This window comes from Triplophysa rosa, linkage group LG19 (genome assembly GCF_024868665.1).
Source record: "Triplophysa rosa linkage group LG19, Trosa_1v2, whole genome shotgun sequence".
NCBI classification, from domain to species: Eukaryota; Metazoa; Chordata; class Actinopteri; order Cypriniformes; family Nemacheilidae; genus Triplophysa; species Triplophysa rosa.
Genome location: NC_079908.1, coordinates 16811516 through 16823521, shown reverse-complemented (window position 1 = coordinate 16823521; position 12006 = coordinate 16811516). Strand labels below are relative to the sequence as shown.

At 36.6% G+C, this 12006-nt stretch overlaps 1 protein-coding gene and 1 long non-coding RNA gene across 3 annotated transcripts in view; both read right to left on the bottom strand.

The window, feature by feature from the left end:
* Positions 1 to 4419: 4419 nt before the first annotated feature.
* On the bottom strand, positions 4420 to 9201 carry LOC130569725 (uncharacterized). The gene is made up of 2 exons (XR_008964878.1): positions 6137 to 9201; positions 4420 to 6048 (listed from the first exon to the last, which is right to left on the bottom strand). It is a non-coding gene; the product is annotated as an uncharacterized LOC130569725 (long non-coding RNA).
* A 1893-nt stretch (positions 9202 to 11094) lies between these two features.
* Positions 11095 to 12006, bottom strand: part of man1b1a (mannosidase, alpha, class 1B, member 1a) — a 16025-nt gene continuing 15113 nt past the window's right edge. For both annotated transcript variants that reach the window (XM_057359600.1, XM_057359601.1), the window contains one exon: positions 11095 to 12006. This exon is cut by the window's right edge and continues 1350 nt beyond it. The gene's annotated coding sequence lies outside the window, so the exon portion shown is untranslated.

The window sequence follows — 12006 nt, the reverse complement described above, 5'->3', positions numbered from 1 at the left end:
CCTGAAATGCAGCCACACATCTGATTCAGCACTTACACATCTAAACCGAGAGGGTCTCTTGCTGGCACGTACAAGGATTCAATATTGAAGCATGTCCAAAGCTCTCATTGACAGCAGGGCACACTGACTCTTCACCCAACTTGAGCTTTGGACAAAATGGCACAATTCCCAGAAAGCATTGATCAGATATTCTCCAGTCCACCTGTATTAGATAATGAGATGTCTGGTCTGCTTCTCCAGGCTTGGAAAAACACATGCACAGGTCAGGGAGGGAGAAAGAGAGTGACAGTGAGTGACTGATGGCTGTAATTAATGCAGTTACTGTGTATAAGCAACAAGATAGCAAGGTAAACACGATTATTCTGCCATGCCTCCGATTCGGACAGGGATGGGGTAACAATGAGCGTGAATTCCAGCCTGCTAGGCACCAGATGAGATAACTAATTATCTCTCTCTATCCTCTATTCTTGCCTGCGTGAGCATCGCTAATGAGTTCTGTTTGATTTGCAATTTATAGTGCAGCACCTTATTGCACATGCCAAGGCTGAAAAATGCCCGTTGGCATTAAACACAAATACGATTATGCTATACTGATAGCTGGGGAACTAATGAGAGGCATATGCACAAAAAATGCAGAGAATACAATCTTTATATACTGTACACTACAGTACACATCCCAGAGTTGGACGCGAGACATTTATCTCCGCGCCAGCTGACTGGATTAATCTCTGTTTTGAGCAAAAGACACTAAGTACTTTATGTAATAGGCTTAGGAAACAGTGAATCGGGTTGAATTCATTTCATGCTTTCCTCCAGGTAGTCTCTATTAGCAGCTCTGACACGGGCCACATTCAAAGCCCCAAAGAGAATCCGATTGTGCATGTTCATATTTAATTAACGGCAACTTTAATATCTTTTCTCATCAGCGCTACAGTACCTTGTTTACAATTTATCTATTAACTTCATAACTGTTCAGCACAAAAACAAATATTGGTCAGTAGCAGTGTTGGGTGTAACTAAGTAATTAGTTACTGTAATTTAATTACTTTCCCCTTGAAAAAGTAAAGTAGGGCATTACTCTTATTTTTTCTGTAATTTAATTACAGTTACTTCTGATGTAATTAAACTAAATACTCTGTGTAATATATGTGTGTGCAATAGTGGAATAGACATCAAAATTCAAAGTCTAACTTTAAAATCAGTGCTTTAATGTATAATTCTCACATTTGTAATACTTTGGTCAGTTAATAAGAGAACTTTATGTAGTTTAATATTATTTATTTGAATGAATTAAAAGAGCCCTTTCATGACTATCCTTGAATCACTTAACTCATCAAGGCGGATATAGGATATAGAAAGTAATTAGTAATAAGTAACTAAATACTTATTGGAGAGAGTAATTTGTACAGTAATCTAATTACACTTTCAGAGTAATTTACCCAACACTGGTCGGTAGATTACCTAACAATATTTAAACTTTCTATAAATCTACATAATCCCAAAACAAAAATTGTCTTAATATAAGACTTGTGGATCAGATTCAGTTGGAGATGAGGCTTCTCAATATAGACCTTCTTTTTTTTGCCGGTCACTTCTCAGTTCTTCAAGCACCTCAGATGTCATTGAACTACAAGGGCAATTTATCAGTCCAAGATCTGGAGCCGGAGGAGGAACGTGGAAGTCGCTGCTTTTATTGCTAACGTAAATTAGTCTGCATTCCTTGGCATTACAGAGAGATGAATGGGTCCAGTATCCTGATCTATTTCTTTGGCACTGTCTCTCATTTTTAACTGTAATTTATTTGTCCTCCAGGCGGTTTGGGATAAGCTGGGCACTTTTTGATATACAGTGCAAAATGTCAATATCTTAATATGCTGTATCACTCGGTATGAAATACAATGTGATGGATTTGGGAAGTTAGGGGACTAATGTTAGTCTGTTTCAAGGACAATATTGTTGTGGTTTTATTCTTAATCAATTAATCTTTGACTGACCTGATTTACTTGAACAAATTTGTATAATAAAAGGGATATTTCACCCCAAAATGAAAATTATGTCATCATTTACTCACCCTCGTCATTTAAAACCTGTATGACTTCCATCTGCAAAACACAAAAGAAGATGTTTTGAAGAATTTTGGTAACAGAAAACCATTGGTCCTCATTGACTTGCACTGGTTTTGTGTCCATGCAATAGAAGTCAATTGGGACCAATGGTTTTGTTTACCAACATTCTTCAAAATATCTTATTTTGTGTTTTGCAGAAGAAAGTCATACAGGTTTGAAATGACAAGAGGGAGAGTAAACGATGACAGAATTTTCATTTTGGGGTGAACTATCCATTTAAGGCTTCCATTTTGTGTCATATGGTTGCATTTGCAAGTGTTTTTAGTCTTCTCAACAAAATTGTATGAAGTTTATGTCTTAAAAACCAACAAACAAACAAACAAACAAAATGTATATAACATGTAAACGTAAATATAAAAGGCTTCAAGGCACATTCTCCAAAAACAAGGCAGATACCTGAGGCAATTGTGTTGCTTATGAAAATGCATCATCCTAAGAATGTTTAGCTATTTTTACTCAACAAAAAGACAAAGACATATAATTATTTATTCATTATTCCGTTAAATTTTCATTAGATTAAAGTCGACAAATGAAGCTGTGCGTGTATTACCATGTGCATTTATCATTTTGCAATACCTCACATTACCCACCATTACTTTTCTCTTTGCATTGCATTTACTATGATATTTATTACCCTTCATATTTATTGTTCATTATTTACTGTGGGGCGTAGGGCCACCTGCCACTATTCTCACGTGCCACTAATCATTCATTTCATTACGTCGCATTGTGGTCTTGTTATTTTGCTTGAGGGATTACACCTCATATACCACTCAGTCCATAAATCCCCCCTAGCTGTTTGACCCACAATAAAACCCTTCAAAAAACAACCTCACTTCCGTACAATCTCACAAACGCTCCCATTCAAAAGCAAAAACGTTCTTTTCTCCCTATCTTGGAGTTAATCCTTGCAGCGTGCCAAAGTTATTTTGCATTATGGTTGGTATACAATTTGCCAGGAAGTCTCTTCGTTCGTATCGATCTAACAGTATGGTAACAAATACTATTAAAGCCATAATGACAGGAATGGATTGCTTCCCCGTGTTTTCACTTTTGTTCAGAAAAGCTATCATCAGCTCTCTTTAATGGCTTTAAAACACCGCCGTATCGTGAGGCAAACATTACTGCATTCTAATCCAACCGCTTGGCATTGAAAACACGGCCGGTTACCCTGCTGCTCAGCATGTCTAATTCTCAGTAAGTGAAGCAATTTACAGCAGAAACTGCTAAATAGGTCAAGACGCTTACTCCAGTCTCTTTACCATATATTCAAAAGACCACTTTTCCCCTGAACACCCTTGAACTTTACCAGCTTGTTATTGACTAATACTCAATTCTGGCTGTGTTTACGATTTCTGCCCCAATTAAATTGAGTGGCCTGTCTACCAAAGTGCTTTAAGGGTTTTTTACACTGAGCTACACAGCAAGTCCTATCTTAAAGAATGTTGGTCTATGGCATACAGTACAAAGAACTAAAAGTTAGACTGACCAAAAACACCACAGGCTTATGGGTCTTTGGCTACAGTATAGGATGTTTTTAACATCGTGTGCTGGTTAAGAGGTGGCAAGCACTCATATCTCCCATCTCAGCATGTGCCACATGGAAACGTCAGCAAGGCCCATAACCTTTAAGGCTTCAAGTAGGGCTCCATTAGCGTGGGCTGGACTTTCGCACATACAGTATGCATAAGTTAAGAGACTATGCAAGTATTTAAACATGCGCTGTGTTATTTACAGCTTCAGGCCTTCTGTCTTGCACATAGCTAGCCAAAACAGAATTTGCCTGTGACAAACAGCTTTCGGCTGTGCTGTGACCTTTGCTTTGCTCCTTTTAGAAAGTAGCTATTAAAGGCTTCCTTATGGCATGAAATTAATGGAGACAAGGAAACAACTTGTTGGAAAACATTCGACACGGCACTTATTAGGGCCTTCTGTTATGCACGAGTCCCGCGTGAAATCGGCGCGCTTTGCAATCAAGCACACGTACAGTACACGCAAAAGCGCATGTACACATTTAGCAAATTTCCAGACTGAGAAGGTAAATTCAAAGGCTTTTCAAGAAATAATTGAATACAAATTTGGAAACTGTGCACTGTAAAAATGATATGTTGTTTTAATTTAAAAAATCAAGTTACCCGGCTGCCTTAAAATCTTTAGTTAATTCAATCAAAAAAAATGTTAACCTAACAATTTTGCATCAAATTCACGTAATAACTAATATTTTTCCATTGAATTAACAGAAAATTGTAAGGCAGCAGAGTAACCTACAAACCAATTCTCAAAAGGCAAGTACTATATTTTTTAATAATTTAATTGTTTTACACTTATCATGCAGACTCAGCTGTGGTCCATCAGGGCAATATCCTAAAAAAGAATCAGAATAAATAAATAAATAAATAGTGATACAAACACAGCAAAATTGCCAAATTTTGTCAAATTAACACTCACAGTGTATATATAATCCACATTGTTAAAAAATGTCAAATTAACACTCACAGTGTATATATAATCCACATTGTTAAAAAGGTCAAATTAACACTCACAGTGTATATATAATCCACATTGTTAAAAAAGGTCAAATTAACACTCACAGTGTATATATAATCCACATTGTTAACACTCACAGTGTATATATAATCCACATTGTTAAAAAATGTCAAATTGACACTCACAGTGTATATATAATCCACATTGTTAAAAAGGTCAAATTAACACTCACAGTGTATATATAATCCACATTGTTAAAAAATGTCAAATTAACACTCACAGTGTATATATAATCCACACTGAATATTATATAACTATATATATATAGTTATATATAAAACACTGGCGATTTTGCTGTGAAGAAATGTTAGCCCTATTTTATAAAATCTCAATATTTTTTGTCTTTTTTGGCAAAATATATATAAAGTCCTCTCTTTTTCATAAATTGTCCATTTAGAATGTATGTTAATTTGCCTTCTTTAGTATGTATAATACTATAATAAAAATCGCACATCATCCATTTGATTCATCATTGACAACTGGGAACGAATGATTATTTTGCATTGTTAATGACCAAGACTATTAGGTTAACAGAGATCATGCTCTTATGGGAAAAAAACAAACAGAATAATAAACCTACAACAGTCTTTTGTTTGGGAAGAAGAACAAGTATGAAGAACTTTAGTATAAAGAAGTTTGGTCAATATCAATTTTCACATCAACCTCTCTGGAAAATTCGCTCACAGACAGCCACTGCAAAACTCACAGACAGTGCATGACAATACTGCGAACACATTACAAGCAAAGTCTGGACATGCATATCCCTTCCACAATATCTGCAAAATTTCTGCTGCAGCTCTCGCTTTTAATCAATTTCTGAATGTATGACATGAACTCGGCGATATAACAAAACGCTTTGTACCGAGCATACTGATGCTTCGTCTAAGCTCCTCTTATCTCAAGCTGAACTTCCCTTTTATTATGGATGTCATTCGGCATCACCTGTCTTTGTTTTATGAGTCTGGCTGGAGCGCTTTTAAAGTGCGAATGGCGTGGGCGTAGCGCGCACCTGTCAGCTCATTTGAGCGCGCGCTCTCCGGTTCGCCTGTGTTTATCCTTCGCTTATAATCGTCAGTCCGACAGTCCGTCCCTACGGAGACGCTGTCAAACCACCGGGGACTATACGTGACGCACACATCCCACGCACCGCTGGCACTCTTCAGACTCAAAACACACTTAATTTAACCGCATACCTGCACCAGGAGGAGGCAGCCTGTTTCGTGGCACGCAGGACTTTATTTTTAGAACCATTTTCACCTCCTTATAGGCCTACCATCAAAGAACATCACTTCTATTGTGGTGGAACATTTCTATCCTCATTCTGTCCGGCGTTCCTTTCACCTTGATGTCTGTGGTCTGAAAGCACCTTCTTGTTCTGTCAGGATGGAAGATACCCATTACAACATACAAGTCCCATTTAGCTCAGTGTTTCGAGGGTTATTCGCTCTTTAATGGTGACTTACTGAAGGACCTTGATCATCTTTATCCTGACTGTGGAGTGCCTGTTCAACTCCCACAATAAATATCCTTTTGTGTTTGAAACGGAATGCAGTTTACTAAAAGTCAAAGACATAAGGAAACTGGTTTCAGATAAACATACAAAGCATTATAATGATATATCTAATGATCTAAAACAGATATTTAGACACTTGAATACTTATTTCTAGAAATGGGTCCAGCAGACACCACTTTTATTCATTAACTGCCAAACCACACACAAGATTGTTGGATATCTGTAAAGGATAAATAAAAATATACACAACCAACCGGTCAAATGTTAAGGATCACTTACTCATTCTTTATATTTTTTTCCACATAGGATAATAGCAAAACCATCAAAACCATGGAATAACACAATTGTAACTGTGGGAATTACGTTGTGACTAAAAGCATCCAAAATAAATGCATACGAAACATAACTTGTATTTTGGCATCTTCAAAGAAGATTGAGGTCTCAACCTGGGAAGCTTTTTACTGCGCTCTTATCGTCTGCTTTTTATTCATTATTTTTATCCAAGTAATCCATTACAAAAACATTTTTTTTAATAAACAAAATATTTTCTAATGAAAGAAATTGATATGTTGGCACAATCACAAGTAATATGAAACAATGAAACATTTCCCTTTAGATTACATTTTTTTTAAGATCATGAGAAATATCTTCAATCTTTAGCCGGCATGTGTATATTGCTTCCAAAATACAACTAGATGAAGGCATCTTAATGGAAAAGTTAATCCAAAAATGAAAATTCTGTCAAATTGTTCCCAATCTGAACACAGAGAAAGATATTTGGAAGAACGCAGTTTATTGACTACCACAGTAGGAAAAAATGCTTAATAAATGTATATTTCAAAAGAAGATATTTTAAAGAATGTAGGAAAGCAAACTTCTGGGGCACTTTTGACTCATTGTAATTTTTCCTACTATGGTAGTTAATGGTGACCAAGAACTGTTTGGTTATAAGCATGTTTCCAAATATCTTTCTCCGAGTTCATCAGAACAAATGAATTATACAGATTTGGAGTAAATGATGACAGAATTTTTATTTTTGGGCCTCTTTAAAAGACAGGATTCTCTGCAAACACTGAATTCATTGCTTAAATCCCATTCTACCTCTGTATTCTGTCATGTCAAGCCAGCAGTTTTCACATTTCAGACACCGCTATCGTTTCAATTTCTCACTTGCTCTTTCCATGCCACAGCTAATTCCATTCCTCACTATTTCTTCAGTGTCAGCAGCGCACAACCTGCCACCCCCCACAGAATACTTGTTCACTCGCTTCAACAAAGATACTGTCAACGAGAACAACTTAAAAAACGTTGTAAATTTGACTCCCAGCTACCATTCAATCCACTCCTCCCTGACGTTTAAAAAGGCTCCTTCAAAGTTCAGATCTGTAGCCCTGGGCTTTCAGACAGTTTGCGAGCTCTCACTAATGCATCCCCAGGTTCACCTGCAGATCCGAAAGGAATTCCCGATAGCAGAGCCAGCTGGAGAGCTGGCAGAACATTGTGTGTACCCCCTAACCACGCCCTGGGGTCTGTCTAACTCCCTCACATCACACCATAACAGCTGTATATCGAGCTGAGAGTCAGCATCTATCACTGTAATGAGGACATTCAGCTGTCACTATGGGAAAGAATCATCCGAATGGTGAAGAATTCCCTTTGTTAGTTGAGTGCTTGTTTTCCACGGGTGAAGGTACAATAGCGCTAAACCTACAAAACACACATATTTATACCTAAATTAATTATAAATATAATTTACTGCAAATATGTAACACTTCCAAAATACAAACTCACACCACTGGTTGATCCAACGTAAAGTCATGTTGGGCCATTCACACAGCACAGCTGCTAGCACAAAAAAATGACACACTTCACTCTTAATATGCAAAATGCGAGTTGCCATGGAAACCCTCATCTCCCATAACGTATAATGTAACATGATGTAACAGAAGTTATCACTCCCAAAACTGGTGTTGCATATACAGTGTCTTTGTTTGTGTATAACTGCTGTTGTGTTTTTGGCCGATTTATAAATACTCATTTGCTTCAAAAAAAGTTTGTAATGCTGTGATTTACCTCTGAGCTGGATGGTTTAGTTCATGGCTGTTTAACGTTTTACCTATGGAGAAAATGAATGACAATAAAAAAAAACATTGAAATCGGTCGAATTTGTGGTGTGTGAATAAATGTGAATTAAAGCAATTAACAACACAGCCCCAATTATGACAAACATGTTGGACCAAAATAATAATAACTAAGAATACAAAAATTGAGACACATGTCATCTTACTTTAATTTGGAGTCGTTTTCTCAGTGGAGTGGAGCCCATGTTGGATGAAGATGCAGGAATGGTGCTGATGAGAGCCAATTATACTGCAGTTTTTCAGCAGCGGGTAAGAAGCGGTTGTGGGTCTGTCATAGCTCACAGTCATGCAGAAAATTGGCTGTGCTCAAGCTGTGAACTCTGGGAACAAATTAAACTCAAGGAACCATATCAGCTCGAGCTGTAGTTCAAGCATACTGTGGTCAAACAGGTGAATACGTTTGAGCTGTAGTTCTCCACTAGGTCTCTCAACCGACTGTTTATTTATTTCTAAATGTAAGAATAACACTAGTATCTAGACCCCAAATCTTAATTGATATATAGGCAATATGTAAAATAATGCCATGTTCTTCATACCGTTAATGTAGAAGAGTCAATTTAGGCATGAGCAGTTACAACAATAAGAGAACATATAGTATACATGCTATTTTTGATCAGATTCTTTGTCTTTTTTTCAGTATAAATATTTACCCATTTGAAAATCAGCCTTTGTATTCTAGCTCATCTTAATATTAACACTTTTTTGGAATGTTTAGAAAGTTTTACAATAAAACCATACAGAGATCATTCTTTTTTTGACATAATAAACAGAGAATCTTTTACTGTTTTCGAAGATATCTTTTGAGGGATTATGTTGTTATGATTGTAAATTTTAATAGTTTTTTACTGTATTATGATATGTATTTCTATTTAGTAATTTTATTTTGTAAAGCGCTTCGAGACTTTTTAAAGCCCTACAGAACAAGTTTATTATTGTTATTATTATAATTATAAATTAATTATATTTATTATAATATAAATTAATTATATATTATTATTATTATTGTTTTTATTAATAATAATAACAATAATAATTATAATGACAACAACAATAATAATATAAAGAACATAAAAAAGTGTACTTTCTGATGCAATATATATATATATATATACTGTATATATATGATCAGGGCCAAACTAGAAGACCATGGGGCCCAGGGGTAAAAAAGTCTTAAATCCTCACCAAACCAAACATGTAACCTTTAAACAACTATTTGGACCTTGGTAAGATTTTTTGTAAGTGTGACATAACCAACAGTCAATTTGAATGGGGCCCAAATTCCAAGAAAATGTTGAAAATAAGAACCCCGGGTCAGTAATCCCGCCCCGACTATGGTTCGACTCACGCTGGAGCTCTCCGGACAATGCAGATAGTACAATACAATACAAAGTACATCTGGGCAGAAACGTGTCCGAGCGCGCTGTCATAAATGCTTGAGGGAACATGACACATTGTCCAGTCAGTGAGGTCAGGAGGGGCCGACTAAAACTCTCCCTCACATCAGCACCCATTGAAATGAATAACTGAGAAGCCTCAGAAAAACCAGCATCACAGCGGAAATTGAAAATCTCACAGCGCTGTTTCTACCCTGGATTAGACGGGAATCCGAGAGGGGACGGAGATAACAAGTGCGTAGTTGAGGTGGGTATCTCAGTGGGTGTCAGACAGTGTATTAGCTTGAACTGTGTCAGCGGAGACAAACCTCTGCAGCTGTGAGGAGAACACAATGACATCTTTTGTTTGTTTTATTACGTCAACATATTCTTTCTTAATGTAGCGAAGATCGCCATATTCAAATCGACACAACTACAAATAAAAGAAGTGTAGCTGTAGTGCAAATAAAGATATAATCATATTTGCTTGTGAAGTCAAGATGGTAAGGCAGGTTTTGAAGTATTTACTGCACAAAGATGAAACTGGAATGACAATAAGCAAGATACAATCTTCACATAATGTGCACTTTCAGAGAGGGTCATTTGGCAGGAAAACGATACTTATAATAAATAATAATAGCATACACAGTCGGCAAGCCTATGGTTTATCATAGCTTTTAAATAATAAACATGTAATAGAAATCATGCACTGTAATTGACAAAGTAAATCTTCTCCATCTTTTCATTTTGCTCAATACAAAAAATCCAAGGCAAAATAAAAAAATAAAACTTAAGTCTCAAAATCAAATCACATTATTTACACCTGCCATCAACTTAAATAAAGTTCACATTTTACCAACCCATTTCATCTTTATATATATAAACGTCAACAACTCCAGAGACCTGCTCCTGTCTCACAGCACACGACATCACAACTTTAACATTATCAAATACAATTCAAGCGTGCCAGATCTTAATAAATCTAACACAATGACCTTCACAAAGCCTCATCACATCGGAGTCCACTCCTTCATTTAGCACTCGCTGGCGAGCACAAGCCGTAATCACAAAGAGCTGATTGCAGCAAAGAGAGCGAGAAGCAATCAGACAGAAATCTGTCATTATCACACATATCAATCACCATTCTGTCAATCGAAAGACACACGCGATGCAGATTTATACATCATATCACCAAAAGCAGCAAAAGAGATTTGACATGGAACTGACATACTATAATGCAAACATCAATCACCTTGAAATTGGATTGTTTCAGGTGAAGGACTATGTTTGCGGTAGTCTGAAAGCTTGGAAGTTGTGATTGGATGAGTGTTGTTAGGGATAAGATGACAGCAGAAGCAAACACTTGACAGTGCAAATAAACTTAACAAGTCTAGGATGGAGTTTGGACACAATAGAGTTTTTTTTTTTTAGTTAGTGATAAAGCATGCTGTAAGGGTATCTGAACCCTCCAGGTCCTAAATCAGCACAATTGGGATTGATCTGAACTCTTAAAGGACTGGTTGAACCGTGTTTATTCACCCTCATGTTGCTTCTTCAGTCGAACGCGTGTCCTTTTCGGTGCCTAGTTCACCCAAAAATGAAAATTCTGTCATCGTACACTCACCCTCTTGTCATTTCAAACCTGTATGACTTTCCTTATTCTGTAGAACACAAAAGAAGATATTTTGAAAAATGTTTGTTCCCATTAACTTCTACACAAAACCAATGCAAGCGAATGGGTGCCGTCAATATTCGGTTACCAACATTCTTCAAAATATCTTCTTTTGTGTTCTGCATTAGAAAGAACGTTATACAGCTTTGAAATAACAATTTGGCGAGTAAACGATGACAGACTTTACTTTTGGCTGAACTATCCCTTTAAAAGCTACAGTGACGATTTATTGTAAACTTATTTTTGTGTGTCATACGGGACATGTCATTTTTGGGTAAACTATTCCTTGCAAACCTGTTTACAATTCCCTAACATATTGTAACAGATGGCAACATCGCTCGAAAATACGCTCGAAAATAATAACAAGAAATTGCAGATTTAATAGCAGCAACCACTCCAGCACTAATCTTTTAGACTACTGAGACACTCGGTCTCCTTCCAGCAACATTTTCAATTATTTAGCTTTTAATCGTCTGTGAAACTTGAATTAATAAAGGAACATACATAATCATTTGAACTCAATAAGGCATCACGGCATCCGATGCTGTGAAACAGCTTCCAAAATTTGTTGATCTTCAGCGTAGCTATTCAAGCAGGGTTCCCGGCGGCCTCGCAACATCAAATCATTGGCGTT